This window comes from Podarcis raffonei, chromosome 7 (genome assembly GCF_027172205.1).
Source record: "Podarcis raffonei isolate rPodRaf1 chromosome 7, rPodRaf1.pri, whole genome shotgun sequence".
Classification (NCBI taxonomy): Eukaryota; Metazoa; Chordata; class Lepidosauria; order Squamata; family Lacertidae; genus Podarcis; species Podarcis raffonei.
In genome coordinates, this window is record NC_070608.1 from 73,465,346 (window position 1) to 73,491,386 (window position 26,041).

A 26,041-nucleotide genomic window follows, 5' to 3' on the forward strand; every position below is an offset into this window, starting at 1 on the left:
TTTCCCCTCAATGAACTGAACCGAAGTCTCTTGTGGTCAGGCATGTTACGTCTTTGTGCCCAGATGAGTTATTTGCCCACTCAGTTTTATGCAACCAAGGTTACTTGGCTGGGGATCACAACAGATTTTGTGTGGGTTGCATTTGTTAAAAAATAAATAAATCATTTCTGTATACTGAATGCTCTGATCTCATTGCACAAACTCCTTTAAAAATTTGGATGGATTTTTTGACATTTAATGAATTTTGGCTCTTATAAATCTTTGACACCTTTTGCTGAACAAAAACAAAAAGAGAGGAAAGGGAGGGAGGGGGAAAATGATTGCATAGTCTCCTAAGCCTGCACTGCCCCTGCCATATGGTGAGCACAAATGTTTCGAAAGCAGCAAATGTTCTGTCAGGAGTTCTCCGAGATGTTTTGATTGGATTGCTCTATTATCTCAACAAGTCTGCCAAAGGAAAGCACCTGTGCAATGAGAAATGTGCTGGATCAGCCAGCCTGTAATACAAGAAGGAAACTGAAGCATGTAGTGACAAGTTACCTGTCACTGGAAGATATGCCGAATGGGTTATGATAGATTCCTGGGTGCAGATGTTCTGCGATATCCTCTGTGAAAAAGAAGGACTGTTTTAGCTCTCGTAACCTTTTGTCCTTGAAGATGCCAGGGCACAGCTTGCTCATTGCTGTGGAACATTGGCATCAGAACCAGTGATTTCTCAAGCAGATGTTTTCAGAGGAAATATCTAGCTAGCTGGCAGCACTAAGGTTGGAGACAGTTATATGGGTGGTGGTTGTTTTTTCCCAGAGAGTTGAAGATAGTTTGAAACAGGTGTTTATGGTGTGTATATACGCCCTTTCACATCCAATGAAGTAGACTTTGCAGACTTTGGAGTTATTTCAAAAGCCAATTACACCAGAGGGGACAGCTATCATGTCTTGCAAAGCCTTCTTTCTCTTCTTAAAAAACAAAAGGTCTAGGATACATATTACATGTTTTGCAAGTTGTAAGTGGATTTACTTTTCTTAAAACCAATAATACTTTTTTTTACCACACTGTAGGGTGCATATTTAAGGCCTGAATTAGCCCTAGCTATTAGCTGAGAAGTGGCCACAAACTCTGTCCACAAGCTAGCTATGCTTAAATAACTATTGTTCTTCATGTTTTAATTTGTTGGGCAATTGAGCAATGGTTGTGATGGACCACTCTGATTGAAATTTATTTCTTGTGACCAAAGATCTGTCTCATTTATCCTATTCATCTTTAAAATGTGCTTGATGACATCATCACAGAGCAATCCTACGCATGTTTACCCAGAAGTAAGTGCCAATGAGCTCAATAGTATTTACTCTCAAGTAAGTACCATATTTTCCGATGCATAAGACGACCCCTATTTTTTTGAACCCCTTGAGTTGTTTAGCTTTTCTGAGGGGAGTTAACCAGAGTTGTTGAACCTTTTAGGAAACATCGTCTTATACACAGAAAAATATGGTAAAAATGCAACCTTACTGGTGGCTTACCTATGTTCCTCCAGATCTTGCTGAATTACTGCTCCCTGACTATAGAGGGAGTTGGCATCCAAGAACATTTGAATGGCCACAGATTCTCTGCCCCCACGTTAGCGGATTCATTGTCAAATCTCCAAGGATAATTTCTTTTTAGTTTTTTCTCCCTCAATCCAGTTTTTAAAAATAGGTTTAAAATAAAAAATAGATTTATAGCTTTTGTATAAATAAAGGACTGAACACAGTAATGAGGGGGAAAGTCATGCTCTAACTTTTGTAGATTGTCAATCACACCACCAATCACTGGGCCTCTATAACAGGGAAGGCACCAGGGGGTCCAAATGAGGGAAGCACTTTCACTCCTCCTGGTGGCATCCATCGTGCCCACATTTTATTGGGTTCACAACATGGTCACCAGCATCCTGTCATACTCTGACTTTTCCAGATGCCCCCCCCCTTTACATCATGGAGGAAAGCAAGGAGTGTGGGAAGTCAGATTCCAGCCTTCACAAGAGCTCCACGTGATAAGACAGGGGACTGTGAGGGGGAATCTCTCGCTTTGCATGGGTTTCCTTATGGGTCACAAAAACATTTGACCTTCCTGGTCAAATGTGAGGCACATTCTCACAATTATTACTGGGCCTTTATAATGAAAATATGCTCCTGGGACAATCTCCAATTAGGCCAAATTTAACATTGTTGCTACGTTTTTTTTGGGGGGGGCAGTTCTTTATTTTGGTACAGTATTCATCTTGGACAAGATTGTGCTGCCTCAGACCAACTTCTCCAGAAAGCCTGATTTACCTTTTCTTCATCAGCCTTGTAGAAAGATGAACAGGTGTGAGATAAGAAAGATGGCGGCAAAAGCTGCAGGCGGCCCCTGTACTTAGTACTTAGATGCAAGGGACTTGTTCACTGAGTCCTTCATCTCACCTGTATTATATGAACCTTAGATCTAACCTTATAAATTATCAAGAGATAGCAACTTCCTGGGGAAAACTGTGTGCATTCCAGCCTGATCCACTTTGTCAGTTCTTCTCTTCTCAAGAAGACTAGAAATGCAGCTTGGGCCTTCAGAACAGTTGTGTTCTTTCTATCTAGATTCACCTGCTACTTGTTTCAAGATGTGAGTACTTAGAGACAGTCATGTGTGTGTGTGTGTTTTAAAGAAGTCGACATAACTTCTAGTGAAAGTTTCTGATATAAACAGAGCAGGAGTGTAGCCCCCCACCCGACTCTTTAATTCAATTATATCATAAAAGCTCACTATGTACTTCAAAAATAAATTAACTCAAGATGTTACTCTACTCTCCATCTGCTGCATTGCCTTAAATGTATTTCATGTGCTCCCACATTACTTTAAGTGATTTCCCCATCAAAATCCACAAACATTTTTCCCCTTTTGGGTGGGGGAAGGAATAAAGGTGGGAGGCAGTACCTTCTCTGGTAACATCCCCCCCCCCCAAAAAAAAACCTCCTAAGCAGTATGTGTGCATGGCTGTTTTTCTGCAGCTGTTTTCCCACGAGAAAGTAAATATAACTGCTATATGCATTAACCTTTTATGTATTTCTTTTAATTTGTATTTAGTTTGCTTTTAGCAGCCCCCTCATTTTCTTTCATGCAGGAGGGTCTCTTAGGCAGAACAATCTTTGCTCAAGTTTACCAGATCGACTTTGTCAACACAGAAAGCAGCTTTGTGGTTTTTTTGCACTGATCAATAATACTATTTTACCCAAACTGGGCTGAAGAAAGGAAGTATGACCAAAAAAAGTGTAAATACCCCAATGAAGACCTGTATATCAGATTTCAGTGAAATCAATACATTTCCAAAGTGGGATTATCTGAAAATTAGCAAAACATGCCAGAATGGCACAAGATACTGCAAAAAAGAAAAGGAAAAACAAAAAGACTGATTCAAAGTGATCTTATGTCCATCAATAGACTTTTTTAAACAAACAGTGTATGCACTCCAACAACAAACATCTCATTCTGGAGAGAGCTCCTTTACCATCTGAACAAAGAAGCATGATATATTACTTTCTACTCATTATTACATACCAATTTTTTACTTACTAAGGTCATAAATTCTTCACATTCTAAATGTTTGTGTTCTTCAGCCTTTATTTTTGTTTATGTTTCTCATTATATAAGGCATGCAAATTCACCTAAGAGCACCAGTCAACTATATGATGCACCCGGCTGAGGTATTCTATGTTTTATGTTATTGGTTTATGTAAAAATGTTAATAAAAATATTATTGTGGTGGTCTTGTAGGAAGGTTAAAGCTTACTGGGAAATGATATATCCTGAATTGAAAAAATATTATTGTGGTGGCTTGTAGCAAGGTTAAAGCTTACTGGGAAATGATATATCATGAATTGAAAAGGATGTACAAAATAACTTTTATTTAAAAAGAAACCCAGAAGCTTTTCTTTTGGGAATTATAGGGACAGAGCTACCTAAATTCTATAGAAATTTATTTATGTATGCTACTACAGCAGCAAGAATGTTACTTTCCCCAAAATGGAAAGAAGCAGAAGAGGAATGGAGACAAAAACTTATGGAATATGCAGAAATGGTGAAACTTACCGGAAGAATAAGAAATCAAGATAACAAACTTTTTATAAAAGAATGGAAATGGTTTATTGAATATTTACAGATATATTGTAAACAGATAAAATATTAGCAGGATTATTGTAATAGCCTGCAGTTTTATAAGAGTATATATTTACAGTAGATAATCAAATGAGCAAGTTAAATGAATTTGGATATGCAGAAGATCTTAAAAAATAAATTTAAGGAACTGCAGAAAGAGGGGGAAGGAAGTCAAACTTTGAAATGTTAAATTGATTGTAAAACTAATGAAAATGTATAAATTTGAAAAGTATAAATAAAAAACTAAAAAAAATTATTAAAAGCTGCTATTTTAAAACATTTGAATAAGATCACATATTCTTTGAAATTATATTTATTTTTCATCATTTTATTGGGGCTGGAGGGACTGGGAATACTAAAGAAGACACAGCAGGCACTTTTCCATGTATCATCGATGTGGCACACTTAAAAATATTAATTATCACCATCATTATTTTGCAGTGAAGACGGCTAAAAGCTCATCCCTTCTGTTGGAGAAGACTGCTTAACAGCATGATACTGTGCAGAGATAAGCTGCTTGGTCCCATTAAGCTCACGATTTTGAGCGCTACTAACACTTCAGAGGACCAGGCCCATCCACCCCCTTCGCCTTTTATTTTTGTTAAGAGGGTGTTATGAACAAATATGCATTGGTAGGTCTTTGACATCCCAAGGTGACAAGCAGTTGTGGATATGGCAAGAGAAATTCACACAGCAAGCTGCCTCAGGAAAGCAATAATTCATATTGGGGTGAAGGGAGATGAGAAGCACCTAACCTTAGGCTAACTGGTTGTGTGAACCCGTCTTCAAGATTTTTCGTGTTGCCAAATTCTTTTACACGAGGCAGCTGTTGCTCGACAGGCAGCTTGTCAGATGAATCAGGCGACGTCTGCCACTTGCCAATTTGTGACTGCTTCTTAGAGGCTGTGATGTATAAAATATCTAAAGGTGGGAAGCTACAGCGAGCGTTTAAAGTACGTCGGTCTCATTACTGTCCTTATTACCGAGACACGCTTGGTGAGAAAACTGCAACAATCGCCCAGTCATTTCCTACCAGAATTCTTTCAGCAACAAATGCATCTTTCAAGACGTGTTGATTGGCTTCCAGAACCAAAGAACCTGCCAACTTTCCTTTTAGTATTGCCAAGCGAATGAGTGAGGAACAGGTTTTGACATGTTTGACATATTTTAACTTTCAAAAGGTGGCTGCCAACTTTCCTCCTGCCCCCCGCACTACAAAAAAAACAGACAACCTGCTGTGTTGACAGAATTGGCACTTACATCCTCGCTTTTCCCAGTAGCGAAGAGGACAATATTTCAAGGAGAATATGTTTATGAGCAAACCCCGCAGTTTGTTACACTTGTGATTTTCTTCTAGAACACACCTGCACTGTAGAGTTGAACCAGTTTAAAAATAATTCTCTTTTTTTATAATATTTTTTATTAAAAAGTTTTTATAACCACACAAACATAACATAAATACAACAAATACATAAACAAACAAAAACAGAAAGACAACAAAAAACAAGTACCATTTCATATCTTACTTTAACTAAGGAGAATAACTAAGGAGATAGTACAAGAATACTTGGCTAGTCTAGATGTATTCAAGTCTCCAGGGCCAGATGAACTGCATCCAAGAGTATTAAAAGAACTGGCAGATGTGATTTCAGAACCACTGGCAGTCATCTTTGAGAATTCCTGGAGAATAGGCGAAGTCCCGGCAGACTGGAGGAGGGCAAATGTTGTCCCTATTTTCAAAAAGGGGAAAAGAGAGGACCCAAATAATTACCGCCCAGTCAGTCTGACATCAATACCAGGGAAGATTCTGGAGCAGATCATTAAGCAAACAGTCTGTGAGCACCTGGAAAGGAATGCTGTGATCACCAATAGTCAGCATGGATTTCTGAAAAATAAGTCATGTCAGACTAACCTGATCTCGTTTTTTGACAGAATTACAAGCCTGGTAGATGAAGGGAACGCAGTGGATGTAGCCTACCTTGATTTCAGCAAGGCATTTGACAAGGTGCCCCATGATATTCTTGTAAAGAAGCTGGTAAAATGCGGTCTTGACTATGCTACCACTCAGTGGATTTGTAACTGGCTGACTGACCGAACCCAAAGGGTGCTCATCAATGGTTCCTCTTCATCCTGGAGAAGAGTGACTAGTGGGGTGCCACAGGGTTCTGTCTTGGGCCCGGTCTTATTCAACATCTTTATCAACGACTTGGATGATGGACTCAAGGGCATCCTGATCAAATTTGCAGATGACACCAAACTGGGAGGGGTGGCTAACACCCCAGAGGACAGGAACACACTTCAAAACGACCTTGACAGATTAGAGAACTGGGCCAAAACAAACAAGATGAATTTTAACAGGGAGAAATGTAAAGTATTGCACTTGGGCAAAAAATAAATGAGAGGCACAAATACAAGATGGGTGACACCTGGCTTGAGAGCACTACATGTGAAAAGGATCTAGGAGTCTTGGTTGACCACAAACTTGACATGAGCCAACAGTGTGACGCGGCAGCTAAAAAAGCCAATGCAATTCTGGGCTGCATCAATAGGAGTATAGCATCTAGATCAAGGGAAGTAATAGTGCCACTGTATTCTGCTCTGGTCAGACCTCACCTGGAGTACTGTGTCCAGTTCTGGGCACCACAGTTCAAGAAGGACATTGACAAACTGGAACGTGTCCAGAGGAGGGCAACCAAAATGGTCAAAGGCCTGGAAACGATGCCTTATGAGGAACGGCTAAGGGAGCTGGGCATGTTTAGCCTGGAGAAGAGGAGGTTAAGGGGTGATATGATAGCCATGTTCAAATATATAAAAGGATGTCACATAGAGGAGGGAGAAAGGTTGTTTTCTGCTGCTCCAGAGAAGCGGACACGGAGCAATGGATCCAAACTACAAGAAAGAAGATTCCACCTAAACATTAGGAAGAACTTCCTGACAGTAAGAGCTGTTCGACAGTGGAATTTGCTGCCAAGGAGTGTGGTGGAGTCTCCTTCTTTGGAGGTCTTTAAGCAGAGGCTTGACAACCATATGTCAGGAGTGCTCTGATGGTGTTTCCTGCTTGGCAGGGGGTTGAACTCGATGGCCCTTGTGGTCTCTTCCAACTCTATGATTCTATGATTCTATGATTCTATGATTCTACTTTCTTATACCTTTCTTCCCCGACTTCCTCATGCCTCCCTTTTCTGTATTCCAGATTCTTATCAATTACTCAGCAAATCTTCCCTTATTTTAATTTAGATTTAGGCTAATCTTCCTTATTCTCCTTGTCTTAACCATTACTAATAGTAACCATTTACTTTCCAGTCCAACATCATTCTAACTTTCATTAATTTTATAATATTTCTTTAGATAGTCCTTGAACTTTTTCCATTCTTCTTGCGCTGCTTCTCTTCCCTGGTTTCGGATTCTGCTCGTCATTTCTGCCAGGCCCATGTAGTCAATCACCTTCATCTGCCATTCTTCCAGAGTGGGTAGCTCTTGTGTCTTCCAGTACTTCGCAATGAGTATTCTTGCTGCAGTTGTAGCATACATAAAAAAAGTTATATCCGTCTTTAACACCCCTTGGCCGACAATACCCAAGAGAAAGGCCTCTGGTTTCTTAGGGAAGGTATATTTAAATACATTTTTCAGTTCATTATAAATCATTTCCCAGAATGCCTTAATCTTCGGGCACGTCCACCAGAGGTGAAAGAATGTGCCTTCCTTTTCCTTACATTTCCAACATTTATTGTCAGGCAAATGGTAAATCTTTGCAAGCTTGACTGGGGTTATGTACCACCTATATATCATTTTCATAATATTTTCTCTTAAGGCATTACATGCCGTAAATTTCATCCCGGTGGTCCATAACTTTTCCCAATCAGCAAACAAAATATTATGACCAATGTCCTGAGCCCATTTAATCATAGTTGATTTAACCGTTTCATCTTGTGTATTCCATTTCAGCAGCAATTTATACATTTTTGACAAATTCTTAGTACTGGATTCTAACAATTCAGTCTCCAATTTTGATTTTTCCACCTGGAAGCCAATTTTACTGTCCAATTTGAACACTTCATTTATTTGGTGATAGTGCAACCAATCTCTCACCTTCCCTTTTAATTTCTCAAAACTCTGCAATCTCAGTTTGTCCCCTTCCTTTTCCAGAATTTCCCAATATCTTGGCCACTTCGACTCCATATTTAACTTTTTAACTGCCTTAGCTTCCATTGGCGACAGCCACCTTGGAGTTTTGTTTTCCAGCAAATCTTTATATCTGATCCAGACATTTAATAGTGCTTTTCTGACAATATGGTTTTTAAAACTTTTATGTGCTTTAACCTTGTCATACCACAAATATGCATGCCACCCAAAAATATTGTTAAAACCTTCCAGATCCAAAATGTCTGTATTTTCAAGAAGCAGCCAATCTCTTAGCCAGCAGAAAGCTGCCGCTTCATAGTACAGTTTAAAGTCTGGCAGGGCAAACCCCCCTCTTTCCTTTGAATCCGTTAATATCTTAAATTTAATTCTGGGCTTCTTGCCCTGCCAGACAAATTTAGATATATCTTTTTGCCACTTCTTGAAACAGTCCATTTTATCCATTATTTGTAATGCTTGGAACAAAAACAACATTCTTGGCAATACATTCATTTTTATAACTGCAATTCGACCTAACAAGGAAAGTTTCAGGTTTGACCAAATCTCCAAATCTTTTTTCACTTCTGTCCAAGTTTTTTCATAATTATCTTTAAATAGGTTCACATTCTTAGCTGTCATATTTATACCCAAATATTTCACTTTTTTAACCACATTCAACCCTGTCTCATTCTGAAACCTTTCTTTTTCAACCTGTGTTAAATTTTTCTCCAATACCTTAGTCTTTAACTTATTCAATTTAAATCCTGCCATTTGACCAAACTCTTGAATTATTTCCAAAACTCTTTTCGTGCTAGCTTCTGGCTCTTGTAATGTAAGTACTAGGTCATCTGCAAATGCTCTCAATTTATATTGTTTAGCTCCGACCTGAATCCCTTTAACCAACTGGTCCCTCCTAATCATATTAAGCAAAACCTCCAGGACCGATATAAAAAGTAGTGGGGAGATAGGGCACCCCTGACGTGTCCCTTTTTCAATCTTGAACTCTTCTGTAACCACATTATTTACAATTAATTTTGCTTTCTGTTCAGAGTATATTGCACCTATACCATTTTCAAACCCTTGGCCTACCCCCATCCCCCGGAGGTTCTTCAACATAAAACTCCAAGATATATTGTCAGAGGCTTTCTCGGCGTCCACAAATATCAGAACGGCCTTAGTGTTTATATTCACTTCCAACTTCTCCAAAATGTCAATTATATTCCTTACGTTATCCGACAAATGCCTTTTCGGGAGAAAGCCCGCTTGGTCCCCATGAATCTCCTCCATCAGAACTTTTTTCAATCTCTTTGCTAAAATATCAGCAAAGATTTTATAATCCACATTTAGTAACGAGATGGGTCGGTAGTTCTTAAGTTGGGTCTTTTCAGTCTCTGTCTTTGGTATAAGCGTGATGTAAGCCTCACTCCACGTGTCTGGTGCCCTTCTCCCCTCCATTATCTCGTTACAGACTTCCTTCAAAGGTTGTATCAACCCTTCCTTCAAAACTTTGTAATATTTGGAAGTCAGTCCGCCCGGTCCAGGAGATTTGCCCAACGTCATACTTTGAATGGCACCTTCTATTTCTTTAAAAATAATTCTCACCCAACCCCAAGTAAGTTCAGGACTAGTAAAGGGTCTAGAAGAGGCCTCTGAAATCTTGTAGCAGCCTCAGTGAAGTATAGTTCCCATCAGCGTTCTTTGCATCAAATGGGGAATGTTACATCGCTGTGAAACCATTAGAAATGTGTGGTGTCTGGAAGAATGACAGATGAAACTGATTGACTGTATGGGATTGGCAGAAATGACTGGCAGAATCCGTGACCAGGGAGAAGAGTCGGCAGAAGAAGATTGGAAAAAATTTAAGGACTACTTACAGAAATATTGTAAAATTAAGGAATGTTGAATGATGCTGGATTGAAATTGAGTGGTTTCTAGCTGTAATGGTATAAAGGAATACGAAAAAATGGTTGTTTTTAAGTAAAAATTTAAGGTTATAATAACTTAAGATGTTGGATAGAAAATAAGGTGTTTTTATAAGCTGTAATGCTTTGAGTTAAGGATTTGCTGAACAAATAATTTGAATTGGACTACAAGAAGGGGAGGTATGAGGAGGTCAGAGAAATATGTTATTGAAAATTAAGTATTATGAACTATATGTCTTTTTAATTTTTTTGTTTGTTTTTTGTTTGCATAAAAAATTGAAAATTTTAATAAATATCTTTAAAAAAAGAAAAAAGAAATGTGTGGTGTGGAGTAGGGTTTTTTTAAAAAAAATAAAATCAAAATAAATTAAGGCCAAAAGTCTCTCCTCCTCCCAGAGGGGAGGGATTGCGATTCGGAGCCTTTCCCGCGCTTTGCAGGGGGCGTGGCAGCCCCCTGCCCATCATCAATGCTGGCGCCCCCCGCCCCCGGACTCTCTTCCAATCATTGTGGAACCCGGGGGCAGGGTTTAGCCGCCTAAATGCGGCAGCGGCAGCTCTTCCCCTCAGTGTGCTGCTGGTTTCTTTCAGGTTACCCACCCTCCCTCCCTTTAGTTCAGTTCCTTGCAACTGACCTTGCTATGGACCTTTGGTTGGTCACCTTGGTTGTCCGAGGGGCCTGGTAGGAGTTTTTTCCCAATTGGGAAATTGGCACCAGCCTCTTGGTTTTTTTCGCCTACCTCGTAGCAACTCATCACAACTTTCCGGTATTGGGCGGTTAGGCATTGGAATCTGTGGTTGGGGTATGGAAGGGCAGGGTGTGGCCATCACCTACCCCTTCCTTATGGGTATTCCGTTAAAGGAATCCAGGGGTCGTGGATCCTGTCCGATGCCCTGCTGTGGCTGGGGGCCAAGGCACGATCGCCGGTGACATCAGGGGAGAGCTTACAGTTGTATTTGCATCAACAGGCTCCCCCTACTGGTGGTTAACCCCTGATAGACCCGCCCCTCCCTTGTGGGCGGAGTCGAATGTTGATGTTCTTCCAATGCCTAAGCCAATACCTCTCACATGCTGTAATCAATAAAGTTGTGGCCTTTTTCTAGCCCTTTAACCTTTAATTCTGTGTCCGTGTGTCTTTCTTATCCTCAAGTGCAGGGGGAGGGTCCTCAAATTGCAAATAAATGTTTCCGTGAATTTCAGCTGTGTGTGCATACAGTATGTATTTGTGGTACTTTTGTTGTACCTCCCTCCCCACCCTGAAGCGGGGTCTGCTTAGCTCATTCTGAGAGTTAGGGAGAAATCATTTCAAGGCAGCAGAGGAGGGAGCCAGACTGACCTTGGTTTGGGGTGGAAAGGCATGCCTTGTCTATATCCGGTGAGCTCTGTGTGTTTTTATTTATTTATTTATTGCATTTATATACCACCCTATACCCAGGGGTCTCAGGGCACTCTGGTTTCCCTCACAGTGTTCCATTGTGCCAAAAGTGGTTTAGTCAACTGGCCACATGACCCGGAAAGCTGTCTGTGGGCAAACGCCAGCTCCCTCGGCCTGAAGCGAGATTAGCGCTGCACGCCATAGTTCCTTTGACTGGACTTACCCATCCCAGGGTCCTTTACCTTTACCTTTATAAAAGAGAAAGGTTATTTTAGCTGATGAATGCAGTATGCTTTGGAATTTCGTGAGTTCCTTCAAAAGAGTGTACATAAAATTTTTATTACTATTATTTCCTCTAACCTCACTTTCATCATCCGTGTGTGTGTGTGTGTGTGTGTGTGTGTGTGTAGGGATTTTTAATGCAATCACCTCCCTACAGGTAAAAGGGAGTAAGGTCCTTTGAACATATACTCAGACACTGGGCTATATTCACAGGCTCTCTTTCCACCATTTCAAACTGAGTGATCTCTGCAGAAACGACTGGGTAAGAAAGCAAGACTGCAACAGGAACCAATAGCTATTATTCTCAGCTTCAGAATCAAATATCTGGTTGCCTGTGAAAGACTTCCATTCAACACCATGCCCAGCCCAACCTGACTATAAAAAGTGTAAGGATAGCTACTGTCTTTGATTGATAAAGAGCTTAAGCAAATAGGGCCTAGCTAGACCAGCTTACGCAGAAATCTTCAAGGCAGTGGGCATGAAAGTTGTCAATCTTTTTTTGATTTGATTCATTTCAAAGAGTGCAAGTTTTCAGAACCGTCCAGCAAAGGGCTTAAGCTAAACTTTGCTAAATGTGTTGTGAATTTTAAGTTGCTTTTTACTTTATCTTCAAACCCAGAGTCCTCCTACCATCCAGGTATGATCTACAACTACTGTGCAACATCAGATTCACATACAAGTTATTAAAATTTAAATATTTAAATAGATGTCTGTTGTTAACTTACAGCTCAAAACTTCTTAAAACATTTCCTGGGAAATACATTCCCAACACTTTTATGACTGCACACTTAGACTGCAAGCCTAACCATGTCTACTCAGAAGTAAGCCATATTGAATTCAGTGGCACTCACTCCCAGGTAAGCGGGGCGAGGATTTCAGTTTTACTTGAGAAGAAGCCCCACTGAGGCAAGTGGAACTTCTGAGTCGACATGATTAGGGTTGCATTTGAATGTTACTCATTGACCTCGACTGCCCTTTGACAGATAATAACTTGCCCATAACCTCAATTTCCATATAGGTGGCCAAAATACGATGTACTGTCACCAAAATTCTCTTTAAAGTAGGGTTCTCAGCCAAAATACTTCAATGATTTTGCAGGGAGCATAGACGACAGAACTACTGAAATTTCTCAGGTGAGTTTAATATATCTTCAGGTTATCACCTACAAAATAAAATAAATAAATAAATTGGTAGATGAATGAAGAGAAGCAATAAAACTGTCAATTTGATTATGGAAATTTCTCAGGGGAGGGGAGAAGTGTTGCAACCTGTATCAGCAACTCAACTTCATACACACTAAATCCAGGGACTATCAGAGCACTCAACACCCCACATGAATACTGAAATTCCTATCCCCATCAAATGTGCTGAAGCCAGCACTTTCTATGAAGTAAAAGTCAATTCAATATCATAAAACTTGATTATTTTTAACCACAGGGAGCCAGAAATGCTTGAGTGACAATAGCATCAGTGTGAAGCTAGGGCTGGACCTTGTGACTGAAATCTCCACAGCCCAGGTCCTTCTCCAAAACCAACACCCAGAGAGTGACAGTTGAGCGTGAAGTCCCTCCAAGTGTCCCTATTTCCCAGGGACAGCACTGGATTTACACAAGCCGTCCCAGTTTCTGATTTAACCCTGGAATATCACACTTTTCCTTAGAACATCCTTATTTTCATCAGAGAAATGTTGGAGGGCATACATTATACAACCCCTGAGCCAAGGGAATAACCTTTAGAAGACAAGCTTTAGATGATATCTGAAGGCAGCCCTGAATAGGGAAGTTCTTTAATGTTTAATGTTTTATTATGTTTATTACCTTTTATTATGTCTCAGCCCAGTATACCTGAAGGAGCATCTCCACCCCCATCGTTCGGCCCGGATACCAAGGTCCAGCTCCAAGGGCCTTCTGGAGGTTCCCTCACTGTGAGAAGTGAGGTTACAGGGAACCAGGCAGAGAGCCTTCTCGGTAGTGGCACCCGCCCTGTGGAACAACCTCCCTGGATCATGTCAAGGAAATAAACAACAATCTGACTTTTAGAAGATATCTGAAGGCAACCCTGCTTAGAGAAGTTTTTAATGTTTGATGTTTTATCGTGTTTTTAATATTCTGTTGGGAGCTGCCCAGAGTGGCTGGGGAGGCACGGCCAGATGGGTGGGGTATAAATAAATAAAAATAAATTTAAAATGTTTTTATATATGTTGGACCTGCCCAGAATGACTGGGGTAACTGAGTCAGAGGGGCAAGTTATGAACAATAAAATTATTATGATCATTATGGAATAGGACATCCCAATTTCATTACTATTATTATTATGGAATTGTTGTTGTTGTTGTTGTTTAGTCGTTTAGTCGTGTCCGACTCTTCGTGACCCCATGGACCAGAGCACGCCAGGCACCTCTGTCCTCCACTACCTCCCGCAGTTTGGTCAAAATTATGGAATAGGACACCCCTATTTTCACTGGAGAAATGTTGGAGGGTATGAGAGTGGCAACCAGGCCTCACATCAGCATAGAATGGGGGTAGCTGGCCAGGCAGATGCATGGTTACACATGCTCATTATATTATTATTATTATTACTTCCATGGGAAGGAGGGATTGATTGTTTTAAGCACCTTGGGAATTACACCTCTGTGAGGGAAATAGGGCTTCCTAACAACTCTCAGCACTCTTAACAAACTACACTCCCAATGATTCTTTGGGGCCAAAGCCATGACTGTTTAACGTAGTGTAAGAGTGCTTTAAATGTACAGAGTGGGTTCAGCCCTTTGATGAATTTGGCTGTGCTAGTCTATTACTCAAGCTGAAAAGAGCTCAGCTGAGAAGTCTAGGGTTAGTCTACCTGTAATTTGAGCACCTATTCATCTATTTGAACTCTTACGACTGATGTAATTTTCTCCATATATTTTCCAACAGAGCAGAAACTTGGAAAATTACAACTTAGTTTGACTCTAATTAGTACAGTAGGAGATATACCAGATTCATATGATGTGCAGTTAATAATCCTAAACTTGCTTCCTCCATTGAAATTGATGGTATTAACTCACTCATAAGTGTGTTTAGGCATGAAAATAGAGAATTATGAATAAATAATTTCTCCTAATCCTTCTCTTTCGTGACATATCACATTCCCCCCCCCGACTCATTTTCACGCTGTAAGTCTAAAGCCTTTTTCTCTTTCTCCGTCGACTGAAAGCCCAACATTTACATCTCCAGTCCCTACTTATCAACTTTTAAAGTATGGATTTTACATTTTTAATGCTTCAAATTTAGTGTCAATTGACATATAATGTGTATCTACACGATTTTTGCCATATTTATCCATTACCCAATACAGACACGAATGTGCTACCATAAGACATATGTCTTGTGTGTACAGGAATACCTGTACATAATAAGGCATTGCACGTTTTCATTCCAGTTCAAGCAATCCTGAAGAATACCATCAAAATGGAAGAATCTGCTGCAAATTCAAAAACATTTGGTGAATTCAATGTCATAGTAAGGCAATCGTTTGGTCAGTGCAAGCATTTCTATTTGTCTGGTGGAATGATCTACCCCTCCCTTCTCCCCACAGGTCCTGTTCTGTGGTTTCCCCTGACTGAACACCCCCCCACTCCCAAGCCAATTGAATGATTGATTGATTGATTGATTGACTGATTGATTCCTTTACCACTTAATATCTTCTTCTTTGGCGATCACTCGTATCCGAGTAAGATTATCTTCCATAAACATGGTTTTAACAATGAGTCCGTAAGTAACTGTGGAGACCAGTCTAAGATCCACATATCTTTCCACAGTGGGAACAAAGGTTTCCGGGCAGGAGTTGATCACGGTGTGGATTTGCCAAGCATGCCTTCCTCTTAGCACGTTTCTCCCTTGCGTCCTGTGTTCGAGTGTCTTCAAAGCCCATGACACCTTTGGTAAAGGCTGTTCTCCAATTGGAGCACTCACAGGCAGGTGTCAATTGGGAAACACCACTTAATATATTGAAAATATCTCTAAGCAGTGCACAGAAAACTGAAGCAACAACAAACAACTTAAACAAAATATTACAACAATACACAGTTACATATAACAATGTTAAATTAATAACCAAGTTACTAATAAATATATTTTGTTCCACACAGACCAGGTTTTGCTGCTGCTACTAACTATTCTGTATTTTGGAACGAGCCTTGCATTTAAATAGATGGCTTTCTAGTTTGGGAGGATTGGGAGTGAGGTATGTGGAGAAGCCCCATAGCACTAGGAGGACTTGTTCTGCTGCCTCCACTACTGCAGCCATTCCATTAATTTTTCCCCTTCTACTATATCGAGCTCTGGACATTTGAATAGCTGAGTGGCACTATCTATCTATCTATCTATCTATCTATCTATCTATCTATCTATCATCTATCTATTATCTATCATCAATGCACACACAGACATAATGGTGGGTTGGAATGGGAGGTTTAAACCAGGCATAGGCAAACTACGCGGCCCTCCAGATGTTTTGGTACAACAACTCCCATCATCCCTGACCACTGCTGGTCCTGTTAGCTGGGGATGATGGGAGTTGTAATCCCAAAACATCTGGAGGGCCGAGTTTGCCTATGCCTGGTTTAAACCTCTCTGCCCTGCCCAGAGCCTTAAGGAGCATATCCACCCCCATCGCTCAAGCCCAGATACTGAGGTCCTCCTCCGAGGGTCTTTTGCTGGTTCCCTCACTGTGAGAAGCGAAGTTACAAGGAACCAGGCAAAGGGACTTCTCAGTAGTGGCCTCCCTCTTCAGATGTCAAGGAAATAAATAACTATACAACTTTTAGAAGACATCTGAAGGCAGCCCTGTATCTGGAAGTTTTTTATGTTTGATTTTTTTATGTTTTTAAATATTCTGTAAGCAACCCTGAGTGGCTGGAAAAACCCAGCCAGATGGGTGGGGTATAGATAATAAAATTAGGATTAGGATTGTTGTTGTTATGAAGAATACAAATTGTGTCCTTCCTATTAATGTATTATTTGATGAACCAAGGGTGAATGCAGCCCTTAGGCCAAGAAGGGTTAGATACCTGTTCTAAACACTTGTTCAGAGTATGCAGCCAGAGCATTGTCTCAGGTATACAAAGATGGTTGGAATTTGTCACACAGCCACAGAAGAGAAAGTGTGGATGAACATCTGCATGGAAACACCCAGGGATTCCCTGATCTCTGTAAACAAGAGCTATATTGATTCAAGATAATAACCATGAATAAACAACCTCTAAAACAACCTTGAACAACCCAGACTGCAAGCAAGCCTTTTAGGCCCTGTCTTTGCCATTAAAAACACTGCAATTCTACTTTGTAGGATGCCTTTCTCTTCCTCTTCCTGTGTGTTTTTTATGTTTTATATTTTTGAGGCTCAAGAGAATTGTTATTAATATTTAGCACTGGATCTTTAAATAACCATCCTTCAGTTTTGCACTGTGGGGTATTCCCATGTCTAAGCTCCCCCCCCCCCCCGCCACTCTGCCCCATATATAGGTTCCATGTCAGTGACCTCAAGTCAAGTTTGTCCTGCGAATAAGTGGAAATAGTGGGATTGTAGAACTGTATTTTTGGATTAAAATAATTAGGAAGAAATTAAAAATTAGAAATAGACCCATGGTGATTCTATGGTCTTCATAGGAGAAGAAACTAGGAGAAAGCTCCATTGAACAAACAGAAGAGTGTTGCTCAAGCAGAACAACAGCTTTGGATACAGGATTGGGGAGAAAAGAGAAACTGAAACCAACAGATTCATCTCCACTTTTGACTGTTTTCAAAAACGAATATTCTCCACATCTGAGGGCAGGGAGTGGAGTCATGGGGTGCGGATAAAGAAAGGCATGGGGTCTGGGCTCATCACTTCTTCTCTAGTCATGTTCTTATCTTGCCAGGGCAGTGGAGTCAGCAGAACAGTGGTGAGCCCCTGACAGCACGACTCCTCTCAAGCCGAGTTAATCGGAAAATCCTATGTTTAAAGAAATATTAAAAACAGCGAGCTGATGGTATTTATATTCCGATTTAATGTGTGGATCAAAGGGTAGAAATCTGTGGAAAACATCCCCAAATTCCTACCAGCAAAAGAAAAAATTAGTCATCCAATTAGCATTTCATTAGGGGAAGTATTAAGGTGAGAAAAATATAGAAGCATATTCCATGAATACTTAATATAAGAGATGTGTGTTCTTTCTATATCTAGAAAGGCACCCAAGAAAACTCAATAGCTATGTGGGGGAATGGGACTAGTGCTGAGCAGATGGTTTGGCCATTTGTTGGGGTGTGTGCATTCATTTTGGGGAGGAACAAAACAGATCACCTAAGACTATAGGAGTGCTGTGGGAGAACATTGGTGAAGTTTTCATTGGTGAATAGGGGTTCGTCTCTTTTTGCGTAGCTCTTACATTACACAGTTTCTGAATAGTGGTGTTCTTTTGTTTTTTTGCTTTGTGCCATTCCCTGGCATTTCTTAGCCTCCTGTGCTTTTAGGAATGCCCCCCTTTTTTTTGACAGGAGGGGGGAGACATTACACTATGACAGCCTTTGATCCACATAATAAATCAGAATTTAAATACCACCAGTCATAGGGTTTAATGCTTGGAGGATGTTAACAGTACTGTCCCAATATGACACGCCCTGCTGCCTGCCTTCCATGTATACCTATTGAGATGTATGTTCATACATAGGTGGTCTCTTTGTAGACAGGAGGGAGCGGTGCTTAGTTATGAGTCCTAGAGATGCAAGAAGGCATGATTTGCCATTCATGCAACACTGTTTGTCTTCCACTGCAGCTCGTCTTCTGCCAAAATTTTGGTTATTTGTCTTGCTTTCTGCTGCAGTGAAGTTACATGAATTGCACATGTTGTCATTAAATTATTTGACCCTATTCATTTCAATGCAAAGGAAAAACTATGCAAATTGGGGTATGTGTGTAATTAATTTTGATATTTTAATGTTTCAATATTTTAATGTTGTATTTTAATCTTGTTTTTAAGTTGTATTCATTCAACTTGTTTTTATTATTGCTTGTTAGCCACCCTGAGCCTGACCTTGGCTGGGGAGGGTGGGATATAAATAAAAATTGTTGTTGTTGTTGTTGTTGTTGTTGTTGTTGTTGTTGTTGTTGTGTATCATTTGCAGACTGAAAGCAACAGCAGATAATACTGATCATATTTGCTGGATTGATTTCCATGCTGGACATGGGATGAATAAGTAGACACGGATATGTTTTGCTCCTGTTTCTGTTTTCATTGAAATTCTCCAGCAATCCTAATTGTGACTTAATGTAATAACGTTACCTTGGATTTAATCCCTATCAATCTATTATTCTGAATGTTAACTTGGTTTGCAGAAATAAACAAACAAATACCTTATGGTAAGAACATCTTATGTTTATATTATCTTAGTAATTTTCTGGGGAATATTTGCAGGAAAAGATCCTGGAAATTTTTAACTTTGCTTTATGCCAGTATGCTAAGAAGAATGTATTGAACTTTCTGTCCAAACACAGAACAACTATGCCATTCTGTGTGCCTTCAGTGGTGGCAGACAACAGGGGCTATTGAACAAAGAGTGACAAAAATGAAATCTATTGTTGACTTAATAGCCAATGAACCAAACCAACCAAAAGGAGCATTAAGGGAAAGCCAATTAAATTTACAAAATCACAGCATGCAATTTACTCCCCCCTCCCTCCAGATCAAGTCAATGGTTCAATAGTAAATTAAATAGAGATGTTCTTTTTATGATACACAGAGAAAAATGGACTGCTTTAGTGCCTAGGATATTCCCTTCTTTGCTACAGTAAAAGATATCTCAACATTTGTTGGCTGTAGAACTGAATATGTGATAAAGCAGACAATTGGAATTGTTGAAATGGTGATGAATAGAAGAAATGTATTATTCACAAGCAGAAGGGGGATTTTCTTGGGAGACAGACCAAACACAACAGAAGCTCTCTCTCCCTGAGTTTGCATTCAGAAAAAGAGTGCGGAGCGAGCAATGTGCAGATAAATATTTATACTTCATTCCTATCATTGCCAACGCTCTGATGAAATTAAAGTACAGTGCAATTTATCTCATAGTCTTTCTTAATTAAAACATCTGTTCTGATTCCCCGAGAACCCATGAATGATTCATTGCAGAGATATAATGTGTTTTTATATATTTGCTTCTTTTTTGAGTCAATATTATGCAGATGGTATGATCATATTTGCATTTGTTAACATTAATGAAAATCCATAATGCTGTAGTAGAATGCGTAGGTTTGGGAACAAACAGGATATAGTATCATCACTATAGGATGATTCCATGCTCTTCATGTCTACCCAAGATGAGGAGCCTTCAGCCCAGAGGCCAAATGCATCTCTCCAGGCCTATTGATCTAGCCCTCAGAGGTCTCATCCCAGCTCAATGTGCATACCAGATTGCATGCTTAAGGGTATTTTACATCATCTGCAAACCCGAGACAACTCCTGAATTCATTTCCTCTGATTTGCTTACATGTTATAGGGGTAGACCTGGAGGCTAAATGTTTTCTTTAATGAGACAGGTTAATTTCAGGCCTGATTTGGGGGCGTAGCTCATATATGCAGTCTCCCCAGCCATGAAACCCCTGAAAATGGCTTTCCAGAAAGTTGGGAGAGTGTCTTCTGAACCATGAGTGTTGGGTCATAAGTGGGAGCGGAGTACACCTAAAATCAGGCAAAGGAACCTTATGTAATTCCTCCATCCTACTGAGACACCTTACAATGGACCACACATTTTTCATTAAGATCCCTCTGGAGAGACTTTTCAGAGCTTGCAGGGATTGTAGAGGGGTAAAAGAGAAAGACTGGGTGTATGAGCTGCATGCCCCTAGCCCAACTATTGAGTATAACCCCATATCTCTTCGGAAACAACATTTCAGGGACAAAATACCATATTTTTCAGTGTATAAGGTTTTTTGCTAAAGAAATTTGGGCAAAAATTGAGGGTCTTTTTATACATAGATAGTGAATGCGGGGGTGGGAGGTGATCAGTGGCAGTAGCGGCAGGTAGGCGATAGGTAGTGGAGGGGTGAGCGATTGGCGTCAGCGACTTCACCACAAAAATCTCAACAACTCAAAAAATATTGATTTATTAATTTTGGGTTTTAAAAATTAGAAGTCGTCTTATACACAGAAAAATACAGTATATAAATTACCGCTTTCTCATTTGGGGGCTAGTACTTGCCATTTCATATGTACTCTATTTCAACTCTATGCAAAGTCAAAATAATTCAAATAATTCAGTTCTGACGAACAACTGGTGCGGGTCTACTTTCCACCTGTCCATAGAAAACAGCGAATTTGAAATAGCGGCAAACTTATAGAAAAAACACAAAGCTAGTATGTAAAAATGTCAAGAATTTCATCAAGATATGGGTTTAAAGTTCATCTCTCATTATAAAACCAGTCAATATCTAATGTAGAAACACAAGTGAGTCCAATACATGCTTTCTCTCTCTGTTTCTCAGTCTTAGGATGAATCTGTAGGGAGCAAATACTAACAAGCTGACCCATATGTTTTCCAGAGCAAGCTCTGTTAAGCACTTTGCAACTGTAAAAGAGTTACATGCAAGATAAATGGCAGGACTCACCTATTTATTGGAGGTGAAGGTGACAGGCAACAGTACTAGAATGCTAGGCTATTATTGTCTCTCTGAGCTACATAGAATTAGCTCATATTAATGCATCTTGTTTGAGAGAACAGTGCTTAGATTTTTATAAATGATAAATTTATTTATAAGTGCCGAGCGGGAGTGGGTGTCTTTAAAATATACATTCACAAAACCATTTTTGACGGGAACATAATAGCGTACATTAAATCACAACAGTAAACATTTTGTTTCTCGTCATTCCAGATATTTGTTTACATTCCAATACGCTGCAGCTTTCATTCAATGTGTTCGTACTGTTCATGGAAGGCTCTTTTGATCCAGATGATATTTCCATGAATGGAAGGGGCAGGAAGGCTTCCCCCGTTCTTCTGCAGCTGCCAATGCAGCTTCTCATACTGTTCTAGACAGTCCACCAACTCTCTGAAGCAGATTGGGTGGGCACAGAGGAGCTGAAGAGAGAAAGGGTAATTTGTGGAAATGCCTCACTCTTCCTCTGCTGGATCAAAGAGCTTTCCAAGAACAGAAGGACAGCATTAGTTATAATACTATGCATGAATGCCAGTTTCCCATAAATATGTTAATGGGCCTAGATCTAGCACGCTGCAGTCAGATAATGACGCATTAAAACTGCGTGCTAAAGTTGCACATTTATGAATGCAACTACAGCTTACTACTGTAAGATGTTAGCTGTAAGCTGGAGCAAATCATATATTCTCCTACTGCCTGGTTACATGCAGCGGCAGTAGCAGTAGTAGTACAGCGGACGCTTGGGTTGCGAACGTGATCCGTGCGGGAGGCATGTTCACAACCCACAGCGTCCACAACCCGCAGCGCCACATCTGCGCACACACGGGTTGCAATTTGGCGCTTCTGCACATGCGCAAAGTGCAATTTAGTGCTTCTGCGTATGTACAAGCGCTGAAACCTGGAAGTAACCCGTTCTAGTACTTCCAGGTTTCGGCGCGTCTGTAACCCAAAAACACGCAGCCTGAAGCGTCTGTAACCCGAGATATGACTGTAGTAGTAATAATAAGTATGATTTATACCCCACCCCATTCCAGGTTTCTGTCCAGATTTTTGTTCCACTTCATTTTTTATTTCTTATTTTTATTGATTGAATTTATATACTTCCCTATACCCGGAGGACCTCTCGCAGAGGAAGCACATGAAGGAGGGCCTCAGAAGGTGATCTCAGGGTCTGGGTAGGTTCATATGGAAAGAGGTGGTCCTTGAGGTATTGCAGTCCGGAGCTGTTTAAGGCTTTATTTCATTGTGTTTTGAATTCTTCTGGTGCCAGACTCCCTTAAATTTCTGGATCCAGCACATGTTAGAATTAAATCAGAGCTTGGGGGTTAGACTGGATGCCAGACTCCTAGTTCCTGGACACAGCTTACCACGTTAAGGAAATCGTATGGGGCAATGGGACACTAGGAGAACAACAGGAAGGGGCTGAGGTATTAGGAAAGCCAAAGAGAAGGGGTTCTGTGCCAGACCATAAATGGGAGGGGGCCCTCCATCGACTCAGAATTAGTTAGAAGAAAAAAACAGAGTTTAAAGTAGATATTTTAGATTTGGCTGTGCTATGACTTGGCGGAGGAGGAGGTGAGAGAGGTTGGAAGCTGGAGAGAGGATCAGAGCACAATGGCTGATTTATGTTTGAAATCATAGCTGTGGCTGTGGGAGAAGCATGACCCTCTTGAGGTTAATGCTGTGAATCCCTCCACCAGTTTGCATATACAGTGGTACCTTGGTTCTCAAATATAATCCATTCTGGGAGTCTGTTCAACTTCTGAAATGGTTCAGAAAACAAGGCATGGCTTCTGATTAGCTGCAGGAGCTTCCTGCACTTAATCGGAAGCCACAGAAACCACGTCAGACATTCGGTTTCCGAAAAATGTTAGGAAACCGGAACACTCACTTCTGGATTTGCGGCACTCGGGAGCTGATTTGTTCGGGAGCCAAGCCATTCGACTACAAAGGTACCACTGTATGTGTAAATAAGCCCTATAGCATAAAGACACCACAGTCTTTGCTGCACCTCATTGCCAAAAGGAAACATGAACCCCCAGTAAGCACCCTGAACCCCTGAAATTCCACTCCACTCAGAGATTGGGGTGGGATGAAACAATCACATTGTCAGGGGAAAGAGAAGCAGGAGCTGTCAGGGCCAGTCCTGCAGACCCCATTCACAATTAGTTACACCAAGGACTGGGCAAACCACTACCTTTTGGTTTCTTTGTGTTTCTTTTTCCAGCGTTAAATTCAGTACTCCAGAATTTCCCATGAGTTGTTTGTTGTTGTTGTTTAAGTCATAAAAATTCATTAGCATTTTTGTGTGAATTTCTCTCAATAGACAAATGCAACTTCCCCTAATATAACACATTTTCATGTTATTTTCACTAATAGATGTACTTTTATACACACTTTATCTTAATATAGGTGTTTCTGTACACCTTACTAGGCTGGAGAATTGCATTTCAAAAATCATGGGTTCAAATTCATTCAGTTCATCCTTTGATGTAAACTTATCCGATTTGCACTTCCCAAACCAATCCCTTAAACTTCACACTTCTCTGAATTTTGGGATGCAGTGGATTGCCTCTCATGGTGCTCCAACTCAGAATAGACCCACTGAAGATAATGAACACGACTAAGGGAACAATTGTATGCACAAGAAGCTGGTCTACATTAAACATTAAACTTGCCTAAATTAAGCCACCTTGAAGTTCCATCAGATGAAAACCCCATTCAGCAGTAAGACAGCTACTGCTGATGCTCTGCCTAAGCCTGGTACATGGGAAAGAAGCCTTGCAAGACCAGGTTTCTATGTCATGTGAGCAAGCTGAATGGACTTAGGATGCAGCCTGTCCACCCCCATCCCCTGCTCTAGTCCCACCTACGACCCTAACCCCAGAATGTCCATTTGGGGACTTACTTCATTCAGCTAGCTTTGGTTCAATTAACTGAGCTCCAGCTGAGCAACAATGGAGCTCAGTGGAGTAGGTAAGCCAACCAACCAGAAGAGTCTCTGAGGTGGACTTGCCTGGAGGCAGAGGCAGCGTCCAAAGTCAGGTCCAGCCCTAGGGTCGGGCAACAACAATCCACATGGTCAGATGGTCCAGGGATCAGGGAATCTGATGATCATGGGGTCAAGAGACAAGACGAGCAGGTAGCAGCAAGGTAGAGCCAGGATCTGCAAGCATTGTTATCAGCATTTAACTGCTGCTGGAATCTCTGCTTAATAAGACTGAATACAACTGCTTTTCATCAGTGCCTTCTCCTCAATATCGGCTGACCAGCTGCAGGTGGAGTCACTCATCATTTCCCCCTTCAGGCAGGCAAAGCTGACTCCTGGCCCATGACACAGGATGAGCAAGTTACGTTCATATATCTATGGCCGAATGTGGGTTGCGGTCTGGCTCAGCCACAGATGTGCTGCATCCAAAGTGGCTCATCCCACTGGACCTTGCAGAGTATTGCCTCCTAATTTACTCTGAATAGGACTGGCATTAGGTGCAACCTGATTATTCCAACTTTTTTTTAAGCATACCCAAATTTACATATTACAAAAAAGTGTGTGCCAAAAGGTATACATGAGTGAAAATAATGGAAAATATAATGCAAAAAAATGCATTGTATTAGGGAGACATGCTTGCAAAATTGTATGAGGCAAAACTCCGCACTATATGTTTATATGGAAAGGAAGGTGCGTGAAAATGGGCACAGATTTTAATCACAAACAGATGCAAAAATGAGGTGAATTGAACATTAGAAAAATGAAAAATGGAGAGAAATTCTAAAGACACATACCCACCCCAATCTATATCTGCATCTTTGTTTTCATTGATAGATATAAATACATACACACACAAACATTTTTACATAAAAATGTGTGACTTGAATACTAAGCATGGAGTTTAAAAGAATTAAGAAGTAATTTTAATACTGTGAAATCGCCATACTTTTTGATAGATGCATTTCATGTTCTGAAGTGCATCAGAAGTATATATATATAATGCTCCCAGCCCCAACCGTGTTAATGGAAAGCAGGTGTATGATGACATCCCCCAGAACACTTCCTATTGCAGTTCAATGGATATTGTGCTTGGGCTTAATCACTCAATTCTTACATCTATAACTAGCTTTGTTTTCCTAAGTGCCAGCAGGAGCTACACATGCCACCGCAATTTCCACTTGCCTGTTCTGTGCTTTGATTCTTTGGGCGTCTGCCACCCCAGTTGGATGGGAATCCATTTTCACAGGCGCAGAACCATGGGAGTGGAGAGGCACAGTGAATGGATGAGAAGTCTTCTCTGGCTCTTCGTTTCTTGGCGGCTTTTATAATCCACTGCTGTGGGTTACTGCTGGGTGAATAGGTCCTTCTGGGATACTATAGTCTCATGCATTGCCAATGAATTTGTCTGCTGCCTGCTCAGAAAGCCCAGCTGCTTTTAGAGATTTGGGAGTGGGGGTTTGTTTTTGCTCACATCTTTTTGTGTTGGGGAATGGCTAAGGAGCCTTTTTTTGAGAGAGAGAGAGAGAGAG